This window comes from Lissotriton vulgaris, chromosome 7 (assembly GCF_964263255.1).
Source record: "Lissotriton vulgaris chromosome 7, aLisVul1.2, whole genome shotgun sequence".
Taxonomy (NCBI): Eukaryota; Metazoa; Chordata; class Amphibia; order Caudata; family Salamandridae; genus Lissotriton; species Lissotriton vulgaris.
In genome coordinates, this window is record NC_141695.1 from 1644306044 (window position 1) to 1644331449 (window position 25406).

The window sequence follows — 25406 nt, forward strand, 5'->3', positions numbered from 1 at the left end:
AGAGGAGGCTCCAAACAAGCTGGAGCAGACAATTCAGCTTCCTATAAAACAAATACACAAACATCCTCCAACATAGGATACTTTAGAGGAGGCTACAGAGGCAACAATAACAAGGGAAGAGGTCGAGGTAATAACAACAATCGAACCTCCTCCACCACTAAACAGTGACTTCCTTCAGCTCCCCCAACAGCATTCCACTCCTGTAGGGGGGAGATTAACACAATTCCTACCTGTCTGAAATTCCATTACAACAGACAAGTGGTAAGACCGATTAGCCAGTATGGTTACTGCCTAGAGCTTACAGGTACCCCTCCACATATACCACCCAGACAGCGTCCAATGTCCACAGAACATCTAACGCTGCTGCAACAAGAGGTTCTCTCATTGCTACAAAACGATGCAATAGAGTTAGTTCCGTTGCAACATCAAGGAACAGGGGTTTACTCACTCAGTGTCCCATCCGTTTTGGGGATCAGGAAATAAGGCCAATTCTAGACCTAAGGCCTCTCAATCTGTATATACCCTCCGATCATTTTCACATGATCACTTTACAACAAGTGCTCCCATTGTTGCAACAAAGCAATTACCTAACCACACTAGACCTCAAGGACGCCTACTTCCAAATTCCAATACATCCTTCTCACAGGAAGTATCTCAGATTTGCACTAGAAGGACAACACTATCAGTTAAAGTCCTTCCATTTGGGGTCACAACTGCACCAAGAGTGTTTTAAAAAGTTCCTAGCGGTAGTAGCAGCACATCTCAGAAGACAACATATTCACATCTCCCCATACTTAGACGATTGGCTCATAAAAGCGAAGTCATTCAACCAGTGTGTCCAACACACATCTCAAACAATTCAAACACTGCACGACTTGGGGTTTACAATCAACTACACCAAGTCACATTTCCTGCCCTCTCATGTACATCAATACCTAGGGGCTACCATAAACACTGATACAGCTCTAGCTTATCCCAGTCCAGCCAGGATACAGAGCATTCAAGCCTTAGTCACAAAGTTTCAAAACCAACACACTCTCCCAGCCAGTGTGTTCATGCAACTAATGGGCATGATGGCATCTTGCATTTTTATTGTACTATATGCAAGACTGCAAATGCGTCCATTGCAGGAATGTGTAGCACATCAGTGGAATCCGGCTCAAGGGCAACTTACAGACCTGGTGTTGGTGGACAGCCGCACACATCGCTCTCTGCAGTGGTGGAACACCAAAAACTTGTCCAGAGGGCGGCCGTTCCTCGAACCTGTTCCACAGATAGTACTTGCAACAGACTCATCCCTCACAGGATGGGGAGCCCATCTGCCCCACCATACAACTCAGGGAAGATGGACCACTCAACAAAAGGTGCTTCATATCAATCATCTAGAGCTGCTACCAATATTCCTAGCACTTCCAAGTACATGTACAGAACAAAGCTGTCTTGATTCGGACGGACAACATGACAGTCATGTACTACATTCAAAAACATGGAGGCGCTCATTCCCTGCAGCTGTCCCTGCTCGTACAGAACATTTGGAGATGGGCCATTCCACAAAAGATATATGTGCTTGCAGAACACATTCCAGGAGTTCACAATCAGATAGCAGATCTGTTAAGTCGACAGACACAACAGGTTCACGAATGGGAACTACATCTGCAAGTTCTTCTACTAAGTGGGATCATCCAGATCTGTTTGCCACACACAAACGCAAAATGCCCAACCTTCGCCGCCAGGTTTCCACACCCGCTGTCCAAGAGCAATGAGATATGGATGAACTGGTAAGGCAGATTTGCGTACGCTTTTCCGCCAATCCCACTAATACCACTAGTAGTACGCAAGCTCAGACAACAGTCTCTCAAATTGATCCTAGTAGCTCCCACATGGGCACGCTAACCATGGTTCACCACACTGCTAGAAGTCTCTCTAGCTCCACATCAAAGACTGTGTCCGACACCATTCATGTTAACGCAGAACCATGGAGACATCAGACATCCAGATCCAAGCCAACTGAATCTGGCGATCTGGCTCCTGAAGTCTTAGAGTTTAGTTACCTTAACCTGCCACCAGACTGTATGAATATCATTAAAGAAGCCAGAATACCTACTACTAGAGCTTGCTATGCTGCAAAATGGAAGAGATTTACTATTCACTGCACTAATAATCAAATTGATCCTCTAGATGCTTCCATACAGAATATCATCTGTTACCTTCTCCATTTACAAAGATGTAATCTAGCCTATTCATCTATACGTTTACATCTTGCAGCTATTGCAGCATATCTACACAATAGACAACATATGTCCTTATTTAGAGTACCTGCAATCAAAGCTTTTATGGAAGAATTAAAACAAATCATTCCTCCTAGGTTACCACCCTCTCCAGTGTGGAACCTAAACATTGTTCTTACCAGGCTCATGGGGCCCCCTTTTGAACCTTTACATGGAAAACAGCTTTCCTTATCACTATTACCTCTCTTAGGAGAGTTAGTGAAATTCAAGCTTTCACTATACAAGAACCATTTTTACAAAGTGGTTCTACGGACTAATCCCAAATTCCTTCCTAAAATAATTACTCCTTTTCATCTAAATCAATCAGTAGAGTTGCCAGTGTTTTTTCAAAACCCAGACTCTGTAGCAAAAAGAGCTCTAGAAACACTAGATGTAAAAAGATCTCTTCTCTACCATTGATAGGACCAAATCCTTTCGTAAAACAAAGCAACTGTTTGTAGCTTTCTCTCCACTACATGAAGGGAACCCCATCTCTAAAGCTGGAATTGCAAGGTAGATTGTAAAATGTATACAAATACGCTATCACAAAGCAAAACGTACATTAACAGTTCCTCCTAGAGCGCACTCCACATGCAAACTTAAAGCCACAATGGCTTTCTTAGGGAACGTTCCCCTAGAAGACATCTGTAAGGCAGCAACATGGTCTACAACACACACCTTCACTAAACACTTTTGTGTTGATGTGCAAGCCAAGCAGCAAGCTGTGGTACGCCAAGCTGTCCTCAAAACTCTTTCAAACTACTGCAACAGATACAGGTGACCACCGCTAGGGGAAACACTGCTGTACAATCGATGCACAGTGTGAGATCTGCAGCTCATAGGCCTCGAACGTAAAATGCTACTTACCAGTATGCATTTGTTCTTGGCATGTAGAGCTGCAGAGTCTCACACGCCCACCCGCCTCCCCAGGACCTGTATCTGTTCCAGTTCTATCTTAATTAGATATACACACATAGACATCCCTTCTTTATTTCTACTAACTCCATCATTTCCCATCATGGCAAAAAACAATCGAAGGATGGAGCCGATGCCCATGCGCACTATCGTCCAAGGGAGAAGTCCCCTATCGCGTGACTACAAAGACTTCTTCCAAGACGACAACAACATGCAATCATCCGAGCCCAACACCATGTGGCGATCTAATGCTAAGTGTACAACTCTGCAACTCTACATGCCAAGAACAGATCAATACTGGTAAGTAGCATTTTCCTAGAGCAATATTCACGTGTAGTTACAGGTATTTACACGGCTGTCAATAGTCAATGCAATATTGGAGTGACCTATATTATAGTGACAATGAGTGTTCAGTGCTCTTGCTGCTAGTACTGTGGGTGTGCCAGGGAGTGGATGGAAACGAGCAATCGAGGGTTGGGTCCATCACACAGTTGAAGTCTCCACCCTGCAACCATGCCAGTTGGAAAGTTTGCTAGTCAACGTGTCAAGAAAGGATGACTGATCTGTGTTCGGCACATGGACCCGAGTAGGACATGCCTACCATCCAACTGAGCCTTCACCAGCATGTACCCTGCCCTTCAGCGTCAATAACTGTTTCATCGACTGAGGAGTGCCCAGCTTGATCCAGATTAGTACCCCCGTTCGGATGCCAAGTAGCCCATGGCATATAATTGCCTGCACCATCTCCTCTGTAATTTCACTATTTCAGTTGTGAGGTGTGTTTCTTACCAGAGGGTCATGGCATCTCTTCAGGTTGGAACAGATTGAGTATCTACGAGCAGGTGTGTGGAGACCTCAGACATTTCAAGTGTATCTATTAATGGCTGTCATTCCAGGAGTGGTGTATTCGCCTACGATATTTGAGTTGATGGGACTAATGCATAATATATGTATGGCTCTGTCAGGGGTGTGTGGGGAAGTTTCGCCTAGGGACATATGTGGGCTTGTAGCACAGCAACTCATCCAGAGTGAACAACAACAAACAATAACTGACTCTTCAAATACCATAAGGGCGGAATTGCATCTGTCCAAATCCCGGACCAGAACTTTGTGCTTATGTTGGGTAGTGAGATCAGGTTACATTTGTGTCAAGTGCTAACTAGTTGTGTGTGAAAGTCCCCCCAGTTTCTGTACCGGGGGCAGAATCCAGTGACATACCTTTCCTGCTCAATTCACCTACATGTGTCTAGTTCTATCCAACAACTATGCAGTTACCGGATATGCCTACTATAGTAGTTGTGCACAGCACATATGACAGTTACTGTATCAATCAGTACATGCCAAAAGATATTCCAAATTCTACATTAAATGAACACAGTTTAGCATTACTTCTGTGTCCTTAGAGTATGAGCAGTTGTCCAAGACAGACTAGTCTTCCATTTGTGTTTTATAGTATGTCTGCTGTTTGCGAAGTAGCATCAGGTGGTGCAAAGTAGTCCGGGTAGGAAGAAGCTGCATCTACAGATTCCTCATTGCTTCCACGCTCCAGGATACTTACGACAGAAATTGATTCCCTTGGATTGTCGCTAATTTCAGCCGCTGCATGTAGTGCTCTACATTGATCTTGGATCATTTGTTCAATATTAGGACCAAGCCGTCCATTTCCCTCTTGTGTTTTGCGCTATTTCCCGCAACGATTCTCTGGCTATACTCCTGTCTAGCCCCTTCAGCACGTTCCAGTTGATGTGGGATAGTGTCCGAGATTTACAGAGTCCAGCCATTCCCAGGCAGAATGGGACTGTCAAAAAAGTGTGTTTTGGCTTTGTCACTATTCTTCGATGTGCAGGAAATAGCAAAGAATATTTGAGATCTAGGCTGTGCAGCCAGCGCTTCCCTTCCAGGAATGAGTGTGTCTGTTTCTGTACTGTGACTGTGTAGTCTGGAAAGAGCATGACCTGACTATTGTCGATTTGTATGTACTGAAGCTTCTGGGCTTCTTGTAAGATTGTATCTCTGTCTTTGTAATGCGGAGCTCGAAACAGTTCCTGGAGGAGGGGTGGGGTCTCCCCAGAACCCTGTGTACTCTTTCTACTGCAAAGTATTGTGACCGTTTACCAGCAGGTACTATTTCTTGGAGCCAGTTCTCGACATAGCTGGTGGCATCCTTCCCTTCCCTGCGGTAGACCAATTACACAAATATTATTATGCCTGGAGCATCCTTCTGAATCTTCTGCCCTGCGTTCTAGGGTACGCACTCATGCCGTCAATTGCTTCAACTGTGTTTCTTCTTCACATGACTTTGGCTTCAGTACGTCCAGCGTATCTTCCATTGCACGGGTTTTCTCTGCTAATTTACAATGGTCTGCATTCAGTAGGGTGAGGTCGGTCACCACCACATCGATCTGGTTTTCCAGGGAAGGTTGTGTCTGTTCCAGTGAGTTCCCTAGTTTTTCAACTGCTGCGAGAACTGCGTCTAATTTGCTGGCCTTTGAGTAACTGGGTGGTAAAGCCCCAGCTTGGGGGGGGGGGGGGCTTTATGTGCGCGGGAGTGCTGCAGATCCAGCTAGACCGCTAGGTCATGTGCATTTATGCTTGCACTGATGTGTTCTAGAGCTAGGCTATGGGCCCACGTCTAAGGGGACATCACAGGTTAAGATGCCCTGTGGGCGATCATCAATCAATCAGGAGTTTGTTAAAGCGCGACTACTCACCCGTGAGGGTCTCAAGGCGCTATGGGTGGGGGGGAGGGGGGGTGCAGGTTCCTTTCCATCAAGGAGGGGGTCTGTCGAAGAGCCAGGTTTTGAGGTTTCTTATGAAGATGGGGAGCGATGTTGTCTGTCTGAGGTGGAGCGGAAGGGCGTTCCATGCTTTGGCCGCGAGGAAGGAGAAAGAGCGGCCTCCCGATCTGGTCTTTCTGGTGGGAGGGACCACGGCGTAGGAAAGCTGGGCTGATCGTAGGGTCCTTTGGGGTGCGTGGAATTTGAGTCGGCTGTTCAGGTATGCTGGTCCGGTGCGTGGAGGGCCTTGTGTGCGTGGGTGAGCATCTTAAAGGTGATTCTCGCCTCGACGGGGAGCCAGTGGAGTGTGCGCAGGTGCTGGGAGATGTGGCAGTGTTTTGGCAGGTTGAGGACCAGTCTTGCGGCGGCGTTCTGGATGTTCTGTAACTTGCGGATGATGTTCTTGTTTATTCCGTCGTAGAGTGCGTTGCCGTAGTCGAGTCTGCTGGTGACCAGGGTGTGAGTGACTATCTTTCGGTGTTCGAGGGGGATCCATTTGAAGGTCTTACGAAAGAGGCAGCGGGTGTGGAAGCAGGAAGATGAGACAGAGTTGATCTGGAGGTCCATTTTGAGCTCAGAGTCCAGGATGATTCCCAGGTTGCGTGCGTGGTCTGTGGGGGTTGGCGGGTTTCCGAGGGCGGTGGGCCACCAGGTGTCGCTCCAGGCGTCTGGGTTTGGGCCCATGATGAGGCCCATGATGCGTGCTCTTGAGTGCCCTGGTACAGCGCCGGCTATCAGGCGAGTTGTTTGATATCACACATTAGGGCTTTTTTTTTAGGTGATGGTGTTGCCTGTGCTTTCCTGTGATGTGTACATGTGTGTATTTGGTGCAGCAGGGTCTATGAACAACTGCGCTTTCCAGCGTGGTAGGCACCCAGTGTATCCCTGTGGAGTTGCTCTTGGATTTGAAGTCGAGCTGTCCGCCTCTGCATTAGAGCCTGTCAGGGTCCCGTGGTGGTCATGCCAAGGCCTCCCCACAGGCAGGCCCTGATTCTAGCAACGGCCGCTATTGGTTCCTTGGGCCCAACCTTCTGACTGCCAGTCGAGGTGCCTTTTGGCTCGCAGTGCATCCTCACTCTTCAGTGCCTCTGAGCTCCCTGCTTCGCGTCTATTATTTTGCTCACATCCCTTGTGCAGGTAGTCCAAGGAGCACAACCTCCATTATTACATAAGCCTGTTGCCCCAGTGGCACGATCTCTCAGCACCGCAGCTCCTCTATGATCACACTCGACCCAATGTGGTGCGAGGACGAGGCCTAATTTCCACTGCTTCGCCCCAGCTCCTTGCAGTCAAGCGACTACGCAGTAGTATCTGGTAAAGTGAGGCTACACTGTTCTGAGTTGGGCTTTGTCCAGATTGTTTCCACTTCTCTGCCCCTTCCCCATCGGCTGACTTGGTTAGTATGGCGTCTGCAGTGTTCCGAAGCAGAGGTCTGGTGCTGATGTCCTTTTGACCCTAGGGCAGCGCTCTGTATCTCCGGGTCGCTCGGGCGCCTGCTCGCCAGTCCGCTCAGTGGCTGTCGCGGCCTGGCCTCAGGGTATGCTGTGGTCGAGGGTGATTTTGCCCCCTCCGCTGCAGCTAGACTATTCACTGCATCGCTGTGCTTTGTAAAACTTTGGTCATATGTTTCTGTCACTGGGTCCCGAATCTGTGCGGATAAACTCCGGATTATGGGGAATGGACGGTGGAGCTCTAGAAAGTCTCATCCGCCATTTTAGCGGTCTTGGCCACTCCCTCACTTTGTCACATCGACTTTTGACACACATTTGCTTCGTGACACTTGGGTTAGTTTCTTGGAAACACCGACCTTGCTGATACTGAGAACTTCTTGAGAACACGATCACACTTCCTTGGCATGGTGTACAAGGCCCCACATGCGTTGGACAATTAGACAAATGTGTTTATCACATCCATATAGCGACACAGCTATCTGTGGAATACAAGAATGGCAGCCTGATCACAATCTCGGCCCAAGGCAAGGATGTCTTTATTAATATATATATAACCTTTTGTTCCCCAAGTATAATCCGAGGAGAAACTTCTGCTGACTTCTAGGGGTCCCTACATGCTGCTGCCTTTTGCCCAGCAGCTGACTGACATCTCCATGAGGGGTGTCCAGTTTGTGAACAAGACCGAATCCTACTCTCTTACTCACCAGGTAAAGGCGTTAGATCATCCAGAATGGGATTTCTTGGCAGACTATACGTTTACACCTTCGATGCGTAGGTTAGGGTTTGCATCGTAGGAGTACGCTAGACTGTTCTAATACTGTATATGAATGCAAATATAAGTTGTCTCAGCAAAATGGTGGAACTTTTGTCTGCTTCTGTCTATTGATCATTGCAGCACATATTTTCTATAAAAGAATCACTTTGGCTTAATAAATATTGAAAAGCGTCCCTTCATGTATTAATTGTATTTTTCTCTGAGTGAAAGGTTCTAGTTCTGTCACCACGGTTCCTGAGGGAACAGAGTTGTCCTGTTCAGTAGTTGCCAGATCTGATCACTTTATGTCTAGGTTTAGAGGGCCTTATGGTGGCATTGTGAGCTAGCTGGTCCAAGGCACGACCTACTCTGCAGGGGTTCATGGAATCAGTCTGCCACCATCCTAAGTTTGTTGTCCGCAAACGTGCAGTTCCTACTGATTAGTGGAAACTACATGACACCTGCACAAGACCAGAGATGGATATATAGACTAATAAAAAACGAACATCAGTGGGTTGAATGATGATATTCCTTGGAACCATTTCAATGTATTTCATGAACTTTAATTTGACTTGTAACTGGTACAGGGGCGCCCAACATTTTGATTCCTCTGGGTCCTCTGACAGTTAATATACCATATCATAATGGAATCTTCGCCCAAATCTATCTGGAGTACGGTTGGGTCCCATCCTTTTCTCACCATTTTGTTTGGTTTACCTTTCACCCATATCTGGATAGCATGCACACAAATTGGTTAATTTTGTAATCAATTTAATTTAAAAGTAAATGGCAAGCAGCACTTCTACTTGTTTCGAACAGCGGTTTGCATTGACTGTCCTATATTGATGCATTTACGTACGTCATGTGATGTTCAACATCACACACCACACACGCTGCCAAACAAGCATGTGTTTGAAACCCTCAGGAATGCAGACTCCTTCAAATGCAGGTGCCAAACAGGAGTGAGATAAGCAGCCATGAACACTGAAGGGTAAGTATAGATGTAAGCACCACATGGCACCCTTGAACATATAAGTACCGGGCCATAACTATCATAATTTAACTACCAGGGAAACTTTACGGGGAACTTCTGTGACATGAACTTAGAATTTTTTATTTATTTTTACCTCTCACTCCGCACAGCGTGTGACTATAGTTGATTATCCCCTGATGTTACTATGAAGCCTGGTTAAATTACAACTAGGGAGAGAGACTGATTCTGAAATTAGGCAGCAATACATTAAAAAACGGCCGAAGAGAGCTACACCAAATTTAGCAGAAAGCTAGATTTTTACTCCGTGTGCATTTTATGATTTGGTGTAATTATGCTCAGCTGTTTAAAAGATATTTAGCTTCAAAATGTATAGATGTCTGTTGCTGAGTGGCAAACAAAAAAAAAATGAATTCAAATTGGTCGGGCCTGCAAAATTCCAGTGCAATGTGACTGGCGGCCACACAATGTTGAAACATTTTGTGGCCGCCTGTACAGGTGTAAAACTACTTTTAAAAACCATTTAGATGGTAGTGTACCCTGACCTCTTAGCAATTGTGTGCAGGTGCCACATGGACTTCCCCGCTGGACAAATAAAAAAGAAAAAATTGTAGCTTTGACAGGGTCCAGCTGGACCCAGTGCAGCTACAAAGTGGAGTATTATGGGATCCCTCACTGGAGTCCATTGAGAAAATGAGGGTTGGTGGCGGAAGGCCATGCACAGCGGTGGGGTTTGGCCGTCTGGCTGGGTTAAGTATAGAAATAAGAATTTGCTGAAAAAAACAAAGGTCAAAGTGACATCAACGATAGTCATGTGTAAAACATTAAAACTCTGAAATTCACCAGTTAGTTTACCAAACTAACTAACTTGCGCCGCTGCATGGCATGTTTGTGATAATTTCTCATTTGAAATCATGTATTAAGTACTGAATGGCGCAGAATTCTGTAAACCATGAGTTACCATTTATAGGTGAGCCAGGTTCCCCTCTCGCACAGCCTTTGCCCTGTACCGAGCACATTGTGGATAAGTGAGCTCATGCAGTAATTAACCAGAAATGAGTGGCCATTCCTGTCCTGCAGATAATGTTTGCCTTGTGATGTGAGGTCATAAGCAGGTTCCTGGGGCTGGAACACAACTTCAGCACCTGCGACATTTACCCCAGGTGACTCCAAAGGTCATAAGGGACTGCGAGACGAAATTCTGCCATCATACATCATAATGCTCTTTGCCATCACTGGTCGAATTGGAAAGGAAGGTCCCGTTCTTGTGGCAGATCCTTGTCGAAGTTGTTGAAAAAGCACAAGAAGTCCAAGTGGGAATTGTCTCCTTCCCACCACTTTCAAATTCCAGAGAGGGCACAGTGGCGTCAGCATGCCTCTTGGCCTAGGCCTCGAACTCCAGCAGAGCAGATTCCAAATTTGGTCTAGATGCCTTTGGTGACATTGCAGCAAATAAAGGCCTTTAGGGAATCAGTGCTGCACATATGTTGCATACTTCTGGTTCTCTCTGGTGTGCCTTTGAATCCCAAGGATCTTCAGAAGCACCCAGTCAGGGTCCCCATGGCGGGGTTCCCCACTGTACCATCTTTGCCTTTCTAACCCACCTACACCAGTTCTTAATATCGATGCCGCTGGAAGAGGATCATTCTCCATTAATTGGTTCCGACTCTGAGCTGGCTTTATCTCGACGACGTGAGTGTTCTGTTCTTACCGAATTACAACACATAGCCAACCCTTCTGACTTCGGTTGAATTGCCTTTATCATTCAGTAAAACTCATACTTTACACCTGCACCCGGCTGTAATCCTGCCAGTACCTACTATAACATTTACAAATTCATTCATTCCACATTATGAAGACAATTGGTATGCATAATTACAGGATGCCAGTGGTCTAAACACCTCCTAGACACTTGATTTGCCATGATCATGTAACTTGCTGCAGAGGACCTTGACCTGCAGCTCCCTACCATAGAAGTAATGACTAACGTCCTGATTAAAGTTCTTAAACCTGGCCCTCACCTACAGCAACTTCTCCTATTTAATGTGGCCCCTAAAGATACCCTTTTGGGCAGTTGGGAAAAACCATGTCCTGGTCCTCCGTAAATAGACAGGTAGCTCATTGCCACACACCGGCACCGGGCTATCTGGACTTCCTCGCTCAACACCTGATGCTGGATAGTCTTGTGGTTCAGGCATCCTCCAGCATAGTGAACCCTTATATACACAAAAGATCAGTACCCACTATATGCTGTATTGTGCAAATATGGTCTGTTCTGCTCCATCAAAGTAAATAAGTTGCAACATTGGTTTGAACACTATTCAAATAGCCAACTTTGGTTCTGGTTTCCCCCAAGTTCATTAAACTGGCTTCAGACATGTCGTGTGTTGAAAATGATTTATTGATGGTATAAAAACATATTCTCGTCAACTTAGTCAAAGCGTTTCGTCTCTTTTTCACAAGACTTCTTCTGGGCTTTGTCCTTAATAGAGAAGTGTTTCTCAGAACATCTGCTTGTATTGATTACTTCAGAGAGATGCTTAATTGTTAGAAAAGATGTCTTTGTTTCAAGACGGAAGAGTACTGTTAGAAATGGGAATCTCTGGTTGCCTAAGGCTTGCGCCAAAGCCAAGAAGAGACCACCACTCCAGTCAGGGAAAGGGAGTACACGGCAAAGATAACCCCTGCTCACGGGTAGCTTGGCACGAGCAGTTAGGCTTATCCCGGTGGCGATGTGTAAAGCATTTGCACAACACACACAGTAACACCCTAGGTACACCACAAAAGGAACTCCACACAAGGTTATATAAAAATAGCTTTTGTATTATAATAAAAACACATCAGATAGTAATCACACAATATACACTGTGCCAACTGGCACGGGCAATATTTACAAGGGATTATTTACACCTGACAGGGCCATGTGGGCCACTGTCAGAATTCGCACTTGGTAAAGAAATAGTAAAAGTAAGATTATCTATGAACTTAGAACACAGCCAGTAATCACTGGCAGACACTATACTCAGCGTCAACCTGTCACATAAATCTTATCAGGCCCAGTATCACATAAGGCGAGAACACTATTCTGCGCCAACCTCATAAACTTAAATAGGATAAACCATAATCTCCTAAACATCAGGAAATACACTTAATAACATAGCCTGCAGGAGGAAATAAATCAAACCTAGACCACAGTAGAGAATCAAAATAAAGCATAGGACAGTAGGTAAAACCTAATAAGCATAAAAACACATCTATGGCATAAATCAAGGTGCATAAGACATACTATAAACACTACATTTCCTAGCACCTATAAAAAGTACACTAGGGTCAACTGGCCATCTATAAGGGGCTCAAATGCCCTTTGTCCACAAAGTCAGGGCTGCTGACTAAGCAGTGGCAGTCACTGGGGCGCACTTGGCGCAAACCTAAACGTGGCAGCTGCCCACTACTTGCTGGGCAGCTGGGAATCTTCAATGAAGGCCTAAACAATGCAGCAGGCACAAAGTGCTGCGCAGCTGTGCAGGCAGAGATGGGGCAAAGGAGTGCGTCTCACTCCTGGGTTAAAAAGAGCATGTCCCCTGAAAGAAGGAACGTAAATGGTGCAGCTGCCCACTACTTGCTGGGCAGCTGGGAAGTAAGAAAACTGGGGCATGGTCTATCAGTAGCCCTTAAAGCAAATATGCCCCCTCTGGGTGGAGTCCCACAAAGGCTCTGGAAATACTGCACACGTTTGAGCCAGCTGGGCCCTGAGAAATAATAGGAAGTGTTGGAGCCATCTAGGCTCTTGCCGTACACATGGTGGAGCCAACACGGGCTCTGAAAACAACCATGCCCCTAACAGCGGGGCAGCTGAGGAAGGAGATGGTGGTCCGGCACTACGGAGCCCTCTAGCTCCCACAGGGCTTGGAAATCAACTTGGGAATGTGGGAGTCGCTTCGGAGGGGAAATCCTGGGCCCCTCTGGGCTCTCCAACCGATAAGGTGCCCCCTTTGGTGGAGCGACCCCCTATTAGACGGGGGCCGCTCAAGAATGGCCAAGGTACTGGGCTTTAGGAAGCAGGGAGCCCCCTACTCACCGGTCTGGTCTCCGCTGGTGATTGGGCTCCTCAGTATACGCGGTGGGGGCAGGCACCGGCAATGTGCCTCGAGCCCCCTCCGCCTTCCTTCTGAACTCGGTGGCGCCTGCGGGGCTCTCCCTCAATCACGGGGGCCCGCACAGACCGGAGCATCACCTGTTCCTCCGGGCAGCTATTCTCACAGCGCGGGACTTCCTGGTTCAGGGCACAGGGGGAAGCCCTTCCGGTGGAGCCAATACTTGTGCTCCACCCTTGTGACGCCACGGGAGTCTCTGCCGGCTGGGACCAATCCCCGCGCCGCTCCTAGGATGACGTCAGCGGCTCGCTCTCGGTGCCACGGCTGTGATCTCTCGGGTTGAACAACAAGGGGTAGGCTCCCTCCAGTTTACAAATAAATATAGCAAGCGGGTGGGCACCCGTAAATAAAAATTATAAAATAGAATTTGGCCATGATGCTGGGTGGCACCCGAGCGTAAAGAATTAAATAAGCGGGCAAAGTCGCGGGGTGGGCACCCGCGCAATTAAGACTTACAAACATTGCCATAAAGCAGGGTGGGCACCTGCTCGCAAATATTAAAAGAAGTGGGATGGGCACCCACTAGGAGCTCAAAGGGGGGAATCCCTGGGCTGGGGATTCCAAAGCAAGGGCTGCAGCGCGGTGCTGCGCAGCCCCCAAGCTCTCCCTCACATTTCAGGGAAATTTAGGCAGAGCGCTCACAGGGCGCTAGGGAGCACAAGAAGTCCTGGGAATAGTTCAAATAAGGCAGAAAGGTCCCAATAAGTCCTCCAGGCATACAGGGGCTGGGCAGAGCCCAGGAAGGCAAGCCTTCCCCTGAGCTCCTGCAGCAGCACGCCCCTGGCAGATTCCAGTCCAAGACCAGAACATTTACTTGGGGTCACAGCCCCTCTTTTATACACACAAATCCATTGTCTAAAAGGTGCAGGCAAGGGGCGAACCAGATGCAACTGGTTCTGGAGCATTTTGTTTTGCTCAGCCCCTCTCCCTATTCACAGGACAGGCCAGGGACATCAGACGCACCACAGGGGGTGGAGCCAGCATTGTGGAGGGAAGGCACAGCACTATTCAGGTCCCAGGTGCACTCCTCCCTCCCATCAACATGCAGATCTCTCCATTCACCACCGGGGCAGACCTATCCCGACTCCTGGAGCCAGGCACACCAGCCAGCTCCAGCCAATCACAACCCAGACAGTCAATTCACATTCACTGCAAAGACATGCCAACTTCTAAAAGTGGTGCTTCTCCAGTAGACACAATAAATCTGCGCACATCATCGCACAGCATTTAACCTCACGAGTTCGCACATACTAAACTCGCTCCTGCACTCCCCACATATCAGGAATTACCACGTGCACACATATCCCCCATCATTCCTATGGGAGGGCAGGCCATTCTCTGCACACACACTGAATGCGCACGCACTTTACACTGGGCCACAGTGCTAAAGTGAGCAGAGGCCTAAAATCACTTCCACTATGCCAGAGGCTAAAGGCAAAAAGTTTAGGGGTGAACCTGCCAAAAAGGCCCAAGTCCAACAAGTACAATATCAGGGAATACATTTTTTTTTAGCGCATGTCGGCATTTAAACCGAAACAATAGTATTCAGTGCATGTACACCACCTCCAGCTATGGAGTCCATTACTCGTTTCCTCCGACTCCCGACTGTGACTCCAAATGCAGAGAGACTTGTGACAAGCACATTTTCTCATCAGTCTTGCCTTGCATTACATTCAGTCAAAATTCGCTGCCTCTTAAGTCACTATAGCTGTGCTTTTTAGGATATAGTAGGTCTAATATTTCCTGCAGTTCCAGAGAACCTTTCGGTGTCTTTAGCCCTAACAATACAGGACGGACCTGTATGATGCAAAATTGGTATCTGTCCTGGATACAGTTGATAGCTCAGGTCGGGCAATGGGCACAAATGTGGTCTTCGTTGTCATGCCTGGATGAGGTCTATGGGCTTCTCAGGGTATGTCCAGGCATTGTTAATGGTTGTGGCATTCGCTGGTTCCCTCCTCTTCAGTTACAAAGTAAATTCAGCCCTGGAACGCGTAAGACTATCTTACTGCAGCGTGTTTCCCTTCTGCCATCTTAAAACTCTAGTTTCTAGTTGGATTTTTACACTCGTTCTAAATGTAGCCCAGACAACCTACAACATTAGACCCAGAATGATAGCAATGACTGGCCTATACGGTAAATTATGCTTAAAAACCAAGACTGATTAGGTAGACTTTTAGTAATGTAACATTGAATTGAGTGACAGTGAAACTGGGTGAGGTGTTGAGGCTATTACAAAGGGTGCTTTGACATTAAGTAGAAAGGTGTGAATCTTGAGGCTGTTCGTCACTAAAGCTAATTTGTCATTAATTCTAATTTGTCATTAATGCTAAACTGTACATTTTCTAGTTTGGTAATCCTTATCATTTATACCTGTGCTTAATCTCATATCTAATGTTACCCTTACCAAATTGGCTAGGAATTCACCATTTACTTTATTTATAACAAGGATCTTCAAGTTCACTTTTAGATGTCCCTCGATTTATGCTGTAGATTTTATTTAAATTGTGCACAATTATACCATGCCATTAACCACTGCCCACTCTTTTATACAAAACTTGTTGGTTTACCTCCATAGTCTTCATTTTAAGTGAACAATGTTTGTTTTCCAGATATCTGAAACAAGAAGTGACGAGCAACTTCCTCAAACCGGCTAACTCAAACACTTTGGGACAAACACGGGACAGCACTGCCTAAGTAGGCCTTTGACTGGATCCAAACCTGAAAGCACCATTGAAAATCAAATGCTTGTTGTTCTTTGTAACTTCACTGATTTCGATTTCTACAGCATTTACAGCTTCCTGTAGTTTCTAAACCAACTTAGTTGCTTTTTCATCAAATTGTAATGAAATGCAATTTTTCATTAGTTTTGATTGAAATTACATGAAGTATATTTTCATTTAAGTTTGTGTCCGGAAAAATGCAGTTTAGAAATGCTGTCTAAGACTAATTGTCAACCAAAAAGATCATATCTATAAATGTAGTTATATTTTTTGTTATTTTATTAAATTAGAGAATAAGCTTAGATTCAAAGAAGCCAAGTATGCGTGTGCCCTTATGTTAAAAAGTAAAAGTCACAGTCGTTGAACATTAATTTAAATCTGCAACGGTTATGTAAATGAAATCTTTTAGGAATTTTTAAACAGTGTTGCTTAACCATTTAAGTTTTTTTGGGATTACATTTTTATTTTAATGCAACATGAATGTAGTTGTTTTGGTCTTTGTTTAAAAGTTATAAAAACTGTATGTAAGGTACAAAAATTATCACTGCGTTACAAGATGTGATCTCCAGTTAGCATATTAAAAATGCAAATTGATTTTCCTTGAGTGCTTTATACTGTTTAATTACATCTCCATGTAGGGCTGAAAAAAATTACCTATGTTTATGTATAAACTGTGTTGCTTTTGATGTTGTGTTATTGTTTGCAGAAATGTGAACAATAAGTTTTTGCTTATGGTCTGGTAAAGCACGATAACCTTGCAAGTTAAGTACTGCTTTGGTTCATTGTTTACGCTGGAATTTTTTCTCTCCCCATGGAATGTAAGTAAAACGTAGTGTTTGTCACCAATAAATGGGAAAAGAAAAGTTTAGTGAATGTATTTTATCCTTGTTGACCTGTACTAAGGTTATTTTATGCAATCTAGTGTGCATTTAAAATATCCATCTTGCCTTTAAATTCAACCAGGGTTAGCATGTTCTGTCCAGAGCCAAATGTGATACTGTAATTTTTTTTAAACTATTTAAATATTTTGAGTTCGTTAAACAATATATATTAGGAAACAGTATTAACATTAAATTATAGTTCAAAATTTAAACCTACACACGTGTTTTATATGAACCATTACACTATCATATTGTTTTCAATTAATTTCGTCATTTATGCTACACAATGTATCATGATACAAAATGAACAGAAGAAAATAATTTTAACTGTGTAGGAGAAATGAGGAATTAATAAAGTGACCTATAAATGTAGACCAGATACTCTTATATTTGTGGTTAGCATTTTGTTCCTAGACAAACTTGCCTTTGATGGTAATACCTGCCTTAATAAATTAATCAATTGCCCCATTAAGTTAGCTCATGTTTGACCTCCTCATGGCTCACGGTCTCTACCAATATCCTTCCATTTTGAGAGTTACATTTGCATATTACATTTCCCTTTTGTTTGTACTAGACCTTTGAACTTAGATTTTCTGCACTCTTTTCACAAACACGTATTTGTGATCAATTTCATTTATTGGCCACAATTTTATTAAAAACAGTTCTATGGTTCTCCCTGGCACGCAATCTACAATATGTTGTGACTTTTAGTTTCAGTAGTTTGTTTCCACAGAACAAATGTCTTAAATTTAAAACAAAGTTGGCCTCATCTCCACCTCCTTCTGTATGTATATAGCCTTTGCTTGAAACCTTTTTTTAAACGGTGTGCCTTCAGATGTTGTTCCATTAACTAACTTGTCTTTGCACTGTCTTCATTTTGAATCTGAGAACCTGATGGGGGAATCTTTATTGGTGCTGGTAAGAACATTCTAACCGCACTCTGCTGTGTATCCAAAGTTTCCTGTCCGGGTTTCCTTGTTAGAATTTGCCATCTAATTTGAAAACTCAAAGAGCTCACTGCCATTTGCTGATCTTCAAGAGCTCCCCACCCATTGTGTGCTTCACTTTTAACGCCTGGATTTAAAAAAAATATTTCATGTGAGTTTTCACTGAATTAATACTGAAAGGTCAGTCAGCAACATTTCAAAGCATTTCACAAGCCAATACGTCTACTAGATAAAACTATATATATATATATATATATATATGTATATATATATGTATATGTATATATATATATATATGTGTGTGTGTGTGTACCCTTCTCTTAAGCTCTTATTTGTCTTTGAATTTTAAGATATTCCGTCAAGCTCTAACGTTCACTGTGTAGAAGAACTAGCCTATATACATGAAATACAAAAAGGGAATTAATTAGTGCAGCTTTACACAGGGGGGGATCGCACAGTTCATTTAAGACTTCTTACTTTATTCTTCTATCAAAAAGGCACAGTTTTGACAATAACAGGCACTTGTGTAAGGCATTTAAATTACGGTTGCTCACCAGGTTTACAAAGTTATTTTTTTCTGGGAGGAAGAGTGCTTGTTGATAAATTAAGTGAACATTACCGTATTGTAGAATTGGGATGAACAGTAAATTAATCTTCAGTGAATATTACAGTAATGTAGAATTAAGATTTACAGTAACTGTTCTTCCCAAAAAATAAAAGTTTCTCTTCTCAACCAAGAAAATTCAGTAAACAAACTAAGGTTGAGGCAAGTATATACTTGTACAAGTATTTCAAATTGGTTATACTTTGAAGTGTGGTCCGTGGGGGTATCCATTATGGAATCGGAGTAAAGTGTGTATTGTCTTGCATGGATGTGAGCTTATGTCTGGGTAGCTGCTCCTACAGTTACAGAAGTGAGGAGTTTTCTTTGTAACACTGTCGGTAATTTGTTTAAGCGAAAGGTATTTTATGTCTTCCTGAGAGAGGCTGATTACAGTCTGGTCGGAACATGTTTTGCAGGACACATTCCAACAAGTTGCAGGTTGTATGCCGCTACAGTCACTCTACCTTGCTAACCCCGGTACAGATGTAATGGCCTCTCGATAAATACTACAAAAGCCACTTTTATGACAAGGTGAGGTAGCGTGGCTTCAAAAGGAGAGCACATTAGTTTGGAAAGCACAATATTGAGCTCTCAAAAAGAAGCTGTATTTTGACACTCTAAAAAAAAAAAATTATAATGTATACAGTGAAATTGGGCGTGGCTGGGACGGCCAACATGGCTGACGGGTGAGCAAAGTAGTCTGAGCTCAGGAATTCACCACAAATCTCTGACATCTGGAGATCCCCTCTTTGGCAATTTAGAGATAAGGATCACCCTGATACCACCGAGAGGGCTGCAGATGACGAAGACCCCCCTGGTGGGAGATTCCTTTGCAGACCTGCCAGAGCCAGGCTGCGAGACCCCAGGAGGCGTATCGGTGACGGGCCATGTGGTGGCAGAGAGCCGAGCTCCTCAGAGGCGGAGTGCGCCCCAGCAGTCAGTGAGATGCAGTAAGGTTCTCGAGTTGACGCTCTGGGAGACTGGCGGAAGGTGAGAGGACCGGGGCTTCTGAGACCTGGTGGTGGGGGTGGGGCCCTTTGGCATACTGTGCATTGCTTTCTCCCGCGCCGGCCGAGGCTTGCCTCTAGGGGCTTCCTGACATCCCCCCACATAGCAGCTTTGGCAGTGGCGGCGGACACCCAGAGCCCCCCCTATTTGTTTAGGCCTGTGCTGGGCCTATTTCCTCTTTGGCCCTTCCTTTCCGTTTACTGTATTTATGAATGCAATAGCCTTTGGCCCGTCCTGCAAGGAGCCACATTGCATGATGACGAATGCCTTGATGCCACCCTGGTCCACACGAGGGGGGCGTTGAGATCACACACAGCTTCCCCACTCAATAGGACAGTATTAGCGACTGGGCATTGGGCAAGTGGCCCCAACTGGCAATCCACAACACCTGGAGGACACACTGTTGTATTTCTATCTAGGACCCTAATTCGATATTCCCGATTCATGCCCTTATGTGGTTATAATAAATAGTATCCTTATAAAGGCATAAGAATCATATCCATATTTAGTAATAGCCCATGCAGTCCAAAGCACGACAAGGCTACTCCCATAGACTCCTAGAAAGCACAACGCGTTCTTTAAACAAACCAAGCCTCCAGCAGCCCGGGAATTCCCCCTGCTTTTGTTTTGATTTGCACAAGAACTCCTGGAGTACAGAAAGAACTGTTAGTTCTTAGTGACGTCTTATGTCCAACCTTACGTCAAACCCGGCACCTTTCAGGTATAAATATACCAACGTTGCCTTAAGCAAACTTACGGTGGTGGGGAGCAGAGCGACGTTCTACTTGTCCGAGAGCCCAGCTGTTGCCAGAGCCAAAGGAAAACGCCCCTCCCTTCGACGCACTGAGAGAGAGACGCTGTCTTTTTCTCCAGCTGAGAAAATCCAGCTCCGGTGTTCCCAAGTCACCCTCGCGGGTTGCTGGGAGATTGAGTCCTGAGAAGCGAGTTACAAGACCACCTTCATTCTATAACCAAGGTACGGAGCTGATTAAAACCTTAGAGAATTCTTGATTCCGATACTTGGCAAAAACCTAACTTAACTTCAAACTGCAACTTACTCCTTCCCACGTTGTAGGCTCAGGTCAGGTACACCGGGGTAGGCGTATCTTAGAGGCACCAGTTGAGTTCGTTAGTCAATGTTTTTATGTATGTATATATTTTATCCATTTTAAAGTATCATATGGCTAAGAAACCATATCAATGCTTTTACAGTATTATTTCATAATACTATTTTTACTGTACGCACTTTACTTTATAAGTATTGCAATTGTGGCAATTCATTTCTCTTGCATGAGAAAGAAGACTGCTCAATAAAATAACACCTTTTATTGAAAACGCCAGTCTCTCTATTTCTCTGCATTCTGGTGAAATTAAGCATGCACAATTGACTGAGTGAAATAGCCGTCTATTGTTTTCACACAACTCTAGAGATACACTCTTTATTCTGAGGGAGCAAAGTTGTCATGTTTATGCGGTTGTCAGAAACTAATCCCTTCTTGTCTAAATCAGGACGGTTAACCCTTTCCTGAACATTCAAGAAAGTTTCTAGTGACCTCTGAGCTAGCTGGCAAAACTAATTAAGTCTAACATAGTCAGTAGAGACCTAGATGACCTCAGTCCTACGTCTACACTGCTGTTTGTTATTCCAATGCGCAGAGCCTATTGGGAATAAAGGAACTACACTACATGGCGCCCCGTGTTTGGTAAGGCGATAATCTAACGCAAGACACTAGAGTAACTCAGTCGTGCTTTTCACACAGACCCCTTTCTCCCGTAAAAACTCCAATAGACGTCTGGAGTGGGTGAAAGGTTAATATCCGCCGGAACTTAGTAGGATGAGAATCCTAGTTTTTGGTTTAGTCAACGTTGAAGGATACAGTGTTCCAAAATATTGTGCACCTAATCTTTGTTTCCTTGAAACTTGATCTGCAACAAAAATATTTTTAGTCAATAAAATGACGGAAAGTGAAGAAGAAAGAGAAAAAGAAGCATTAGCAACTCAACTCTTAGAGGAAGACACAAGTCTCCAGCAAGGTGACCCGACTGCCATAATCATTTCGGTCAATATAAGAAAAACTATAACTCTTAAACTTATAGAAAATGGAAGATTACCAAGGGGTGGTACGGTCATATTCGTGATAGAGGCACATGAGTATCGGCAGACAGAGGTATTCTATTCATGGATACATTTTCCAGCAGCACACGCTGTGACAAAAGATTTCCACTATTACAAAATAGAGGAACCTCCGGATATATACACTCCTTTCGAGGACTTTGAAATCCCACTAACTTACCAAGAGCACCTGTTCTGGTTTAATGGCACTGTAAAACATCAAAATCACATCACCAGGCACGGTCCAATAGGTAGACCAGGAGCCACGTGGCCGGTTCTAGCCAGCTACACAACACACCCAGACATTGAAACAATGTCAAGCGAAGAACTCCTAGTTAAACTAAAAGAATTAACAAAGGCATATAGAGAATTAGTCCAATTGGCAAGGGACGATATAAAGTACCTCCAGAAATTGAAGGAGACAAATATAACAGACCAACCATTTGAACTTGCTAGAATCATAGAAAAATCCTATGGAGAGCTAGGAAGAGATAGTTTGGGTGGGAAACCAATAAAACCCCAATTAACTGAAAATCCTGAAAAAACATTTATTAAAAATAATCTAAATACTCCAAAAAAGAGTAGGGATGGTAATAAACAATCCACTCCCAAGGAAAAACGATTCCAGTCCAGAGGACGGTCTCCTCAAAGGGAACCCTGTGAAAAAAGATATAATCTTAGAGATAGGGATAAATTGAGAAAACCTGATTGATATCAAGATATTAATACACGTCCCTCTCGCTCCTTTCAGACTTCCTCACAGAAATCGGAAAGAAGAGGACTGTTAGAACACAAGGAAGAGCACGTCCAGTCCAAAGACAAAGAACCTGCTCATCAAAGTAAAAGAATCACAATTTCCCAGAAAGAAGGAAGCAAGTATTAAAATTAAACATGGCGAGGATTCTGAGTACACAACTGAAAAATTGAGAGTGGGCCCAGACAATGCTAGACAGCGCAGCAGAAGTGACCATAGCTCGCAAGATCCTGATGAATCTTCTGGAGACAGTGGACACGAATGAATACATTCAGGTGGAAACTGCAGACACACGAGTTAGTGTGCCCCATAAACTATATGAAATAACATTACGTATAGAGGGAGATAAAACTAGGAAAATAAAAGGTCTCTTTTGGGAGAATCTTTCTAAAGGCTGACATCCTGTTAGCTGAAAAAGACTGGCCACCAGAGTTTGTCAGGGAGTGCCCTCATGGCGAAGAAATGATTATGCCTGCTTTCTCAAATCATATTCCAATTCATAAAAAATACACATTCGCAAGAAAATGGGCAGTGGCCCAAGCCCCTGCATTATATAAAAATCATGTAGGATGGGATGAGGACTCTCTTCACCACAAAATCCAGTTAAAAAATCAACCTACTGCACAAAGGCAGTACCCAGTTAAACAAGAAGCTAAAAAGCAAGTCCGGGAGATCTTAGATCAACTTGAATAACAAGGGGTGATTGAAACATGCACCTCACAAATGAACAATCCTTTGTTTCCTGTCTCCAAGCCGGACGATTCATATCGCCAAGTTTTGGACTACAGACATTTAAACTCCTGCTGCAAAACTTTTGCAGTACAAAATTCACACAGTGCAGCACTAATGAACAACATAATGCGCAAAAAATATAAAACGACATTAGATATTTCTAATGTATTGTTCTGTCAAAACATTGCACCTGAAAGCAGGTATTTGACCGCTTTCTCAAAAATTGGGGTCGCAAAAACAATTTTGCCAACTCCCACAGTGATTCAAGAATAGCCCAGGATTATTCTCAGCTAGGGTAACAGAATTACTACAAATATATGATGATGAGGCATTATCATATGTCGATGACATCTATCTTACAGACCTGGAGACTCACTTAAAAAGAGTGAACACCATAATTCTTGGGTTCGCATCAGAGGGTTACAAATTCAACTTAAAGTCAAGAATTGCCCATCTAACAGTCCTATTTTTAGGATATGAATTATCAAGTGAAGGAAAAAGCCTGGCAGACAACTTCTTAGAGAAGTGTGCAGTACTCCAAGCACCAAAAACGCTGAAAAATTTACAATCGATACTAGGCTTCCTGAATTTCGGTAGAACATACATTCTAAATTATACAGAGAGGGTTAAACCTCTCTATGAATTAATAAAACCTGTTTTCAAACCAATGCATTGGACTCAAAAACACACACATTTTGAGATCATTACAGACAGACATGTTAACTAAAACAAAACTGCAAACACGCGAAAACGTACGCAACCTTGTAATCCCGAGTCATCCCAGGAAGATGCGGATTCACATACCTGACCTCTAATGAGGGAGAAACGGTACCTATAGCGTACAAATCACATTTGTACACTCAAGCTGAAATGAAATTCAGTTCTACAGAAAAAATTCTGACAGCGGTTCAAACTACTGTAGCAAGAGAAAGAACCCTAGCCTAAGGCAAGATATTAACTGTTTATACAGCAGAATCCGCCCTTGAAGCATTAACAAGTCCATGCAATCTGAATGCAGTGGCATTAGATCCAAGATTGATACAATGGGTTAATTCTCTTGCTGCAGAAGACGTGAAATACTATTTGGACCCGAAAATGAAAAAACTAGATGATCTAGAATACGAACAAGAATATCCTCTGCCAATCGAAATTCTGCCCCTCGAACAATATACCTGTGTAATCTATATGGACAGATTTGCACACCATTACGATGTAGAGAAAAAATCCTACAATGCAGTGTGCGCGATTGATAAAGGTCGCTGGCGCTCTGGTAAATTCAAACCGATGATTACCAAAACTGAATCACTCAAACTGTTCAGCTCAGCGAGCTGAAATAAGATCTTTAAAGATGGCGCTTGAAAATGCAGATCGCAAATTCCCCACACTAATAGTGTGCGATTCGCATTACTGCGTCAAGTCATACAACAGTGACATGCAGACATGAAGCAAAAATGGTTACAAAGATGACACAGGTGCCACAATAAAGCATAAAACGCTTTGGGAACAAGTAGTTCTTTTGCAGAAAGAACTACAAAAGACTCACGTGATACATACACTGATTCATCAACGTGATGGCGTTCACGTTGCAGGGAATTCATTGGCTAACAGAGTGGCAGCGGTTCAATCGGCTTCCGTAGCCACAAAAAAAATTACAAAAAACCACAAAGATGGAGAAACCATGCTGGCGGTAAAAGCGTAGTTAAAAGGCGATTATGCAGCATTTTCTCTCAACTATCCTCTCAGTAATACATACATAATTGACGCAAACTCCGTTCCTTTTGCTCAAATCCCTGGAGTGGGGGATAGAGTAATTCCAAACACGAACCGGAGAGTTTTCTTGATTGAAGACGCACACATGGGATTGGGTCGGAGGCACCAAGAGATCTTGAAATCTCTAATAGAATTACAATCAGAATACTGGTGGCCTACTGGATGAGCTTGCAGATTTATAAATTTGGAATGGATTGTCCAGCCTGCAACAGAGATCGCAGTTGTGAACCGGACCAGACTATTGCCAGGACACCTTTATTAGAAAGCATCAGGCGATCTATACGCAGAAATCCAGCCGGAGAAATACGTCCCCATAATTATTAAGACTGAATTTACTTAGAGATGTGGCCCCAGTGCTCGGCTGACGCCAGAACTGTTACAAAAGATTTGTGAGTCTTTATCGGCACATACGCAATTGGCATGCTACATTTTGACCAGGTTCCTGCGTTTAGCTCTCAAACTTACATAGAGGCCATGACCAGCATGGACATTGCATTGCAGTACTCTTCTCCCTTCCATCCTGCGGGAAATGCGGTAGTGGAAAGAAAAAAACGTGACATAAAGC

At 44.0% G+C, this 25406-nt stretch overlaps 1 protein-coding gene across 4 annotated transcripts in view; it reads left to right on the top strand.

The window, feature by feature from the left end:
- The window catches only part of STAU1 (staufen double-stranded RNA binding protein 1), a 576538-nt gene extending 559643 nt beyond the window's left edge, over positions 1–16895 (top strand). For all 4 annotated transcript variants that reach the window (XM_086932622.1, XM_086932620.1, XM_086932621.1 and 1 more), the window contains one exon: positions 15922–16895. The gene's annotated coding sequence lies outside the window, so the exon portion shown is untranslated. The remainder of the gene's footprint in view (positions 1–15921) is intronic.
- Positions 16896–25406: the final 8511 nt, after the last annotated feature.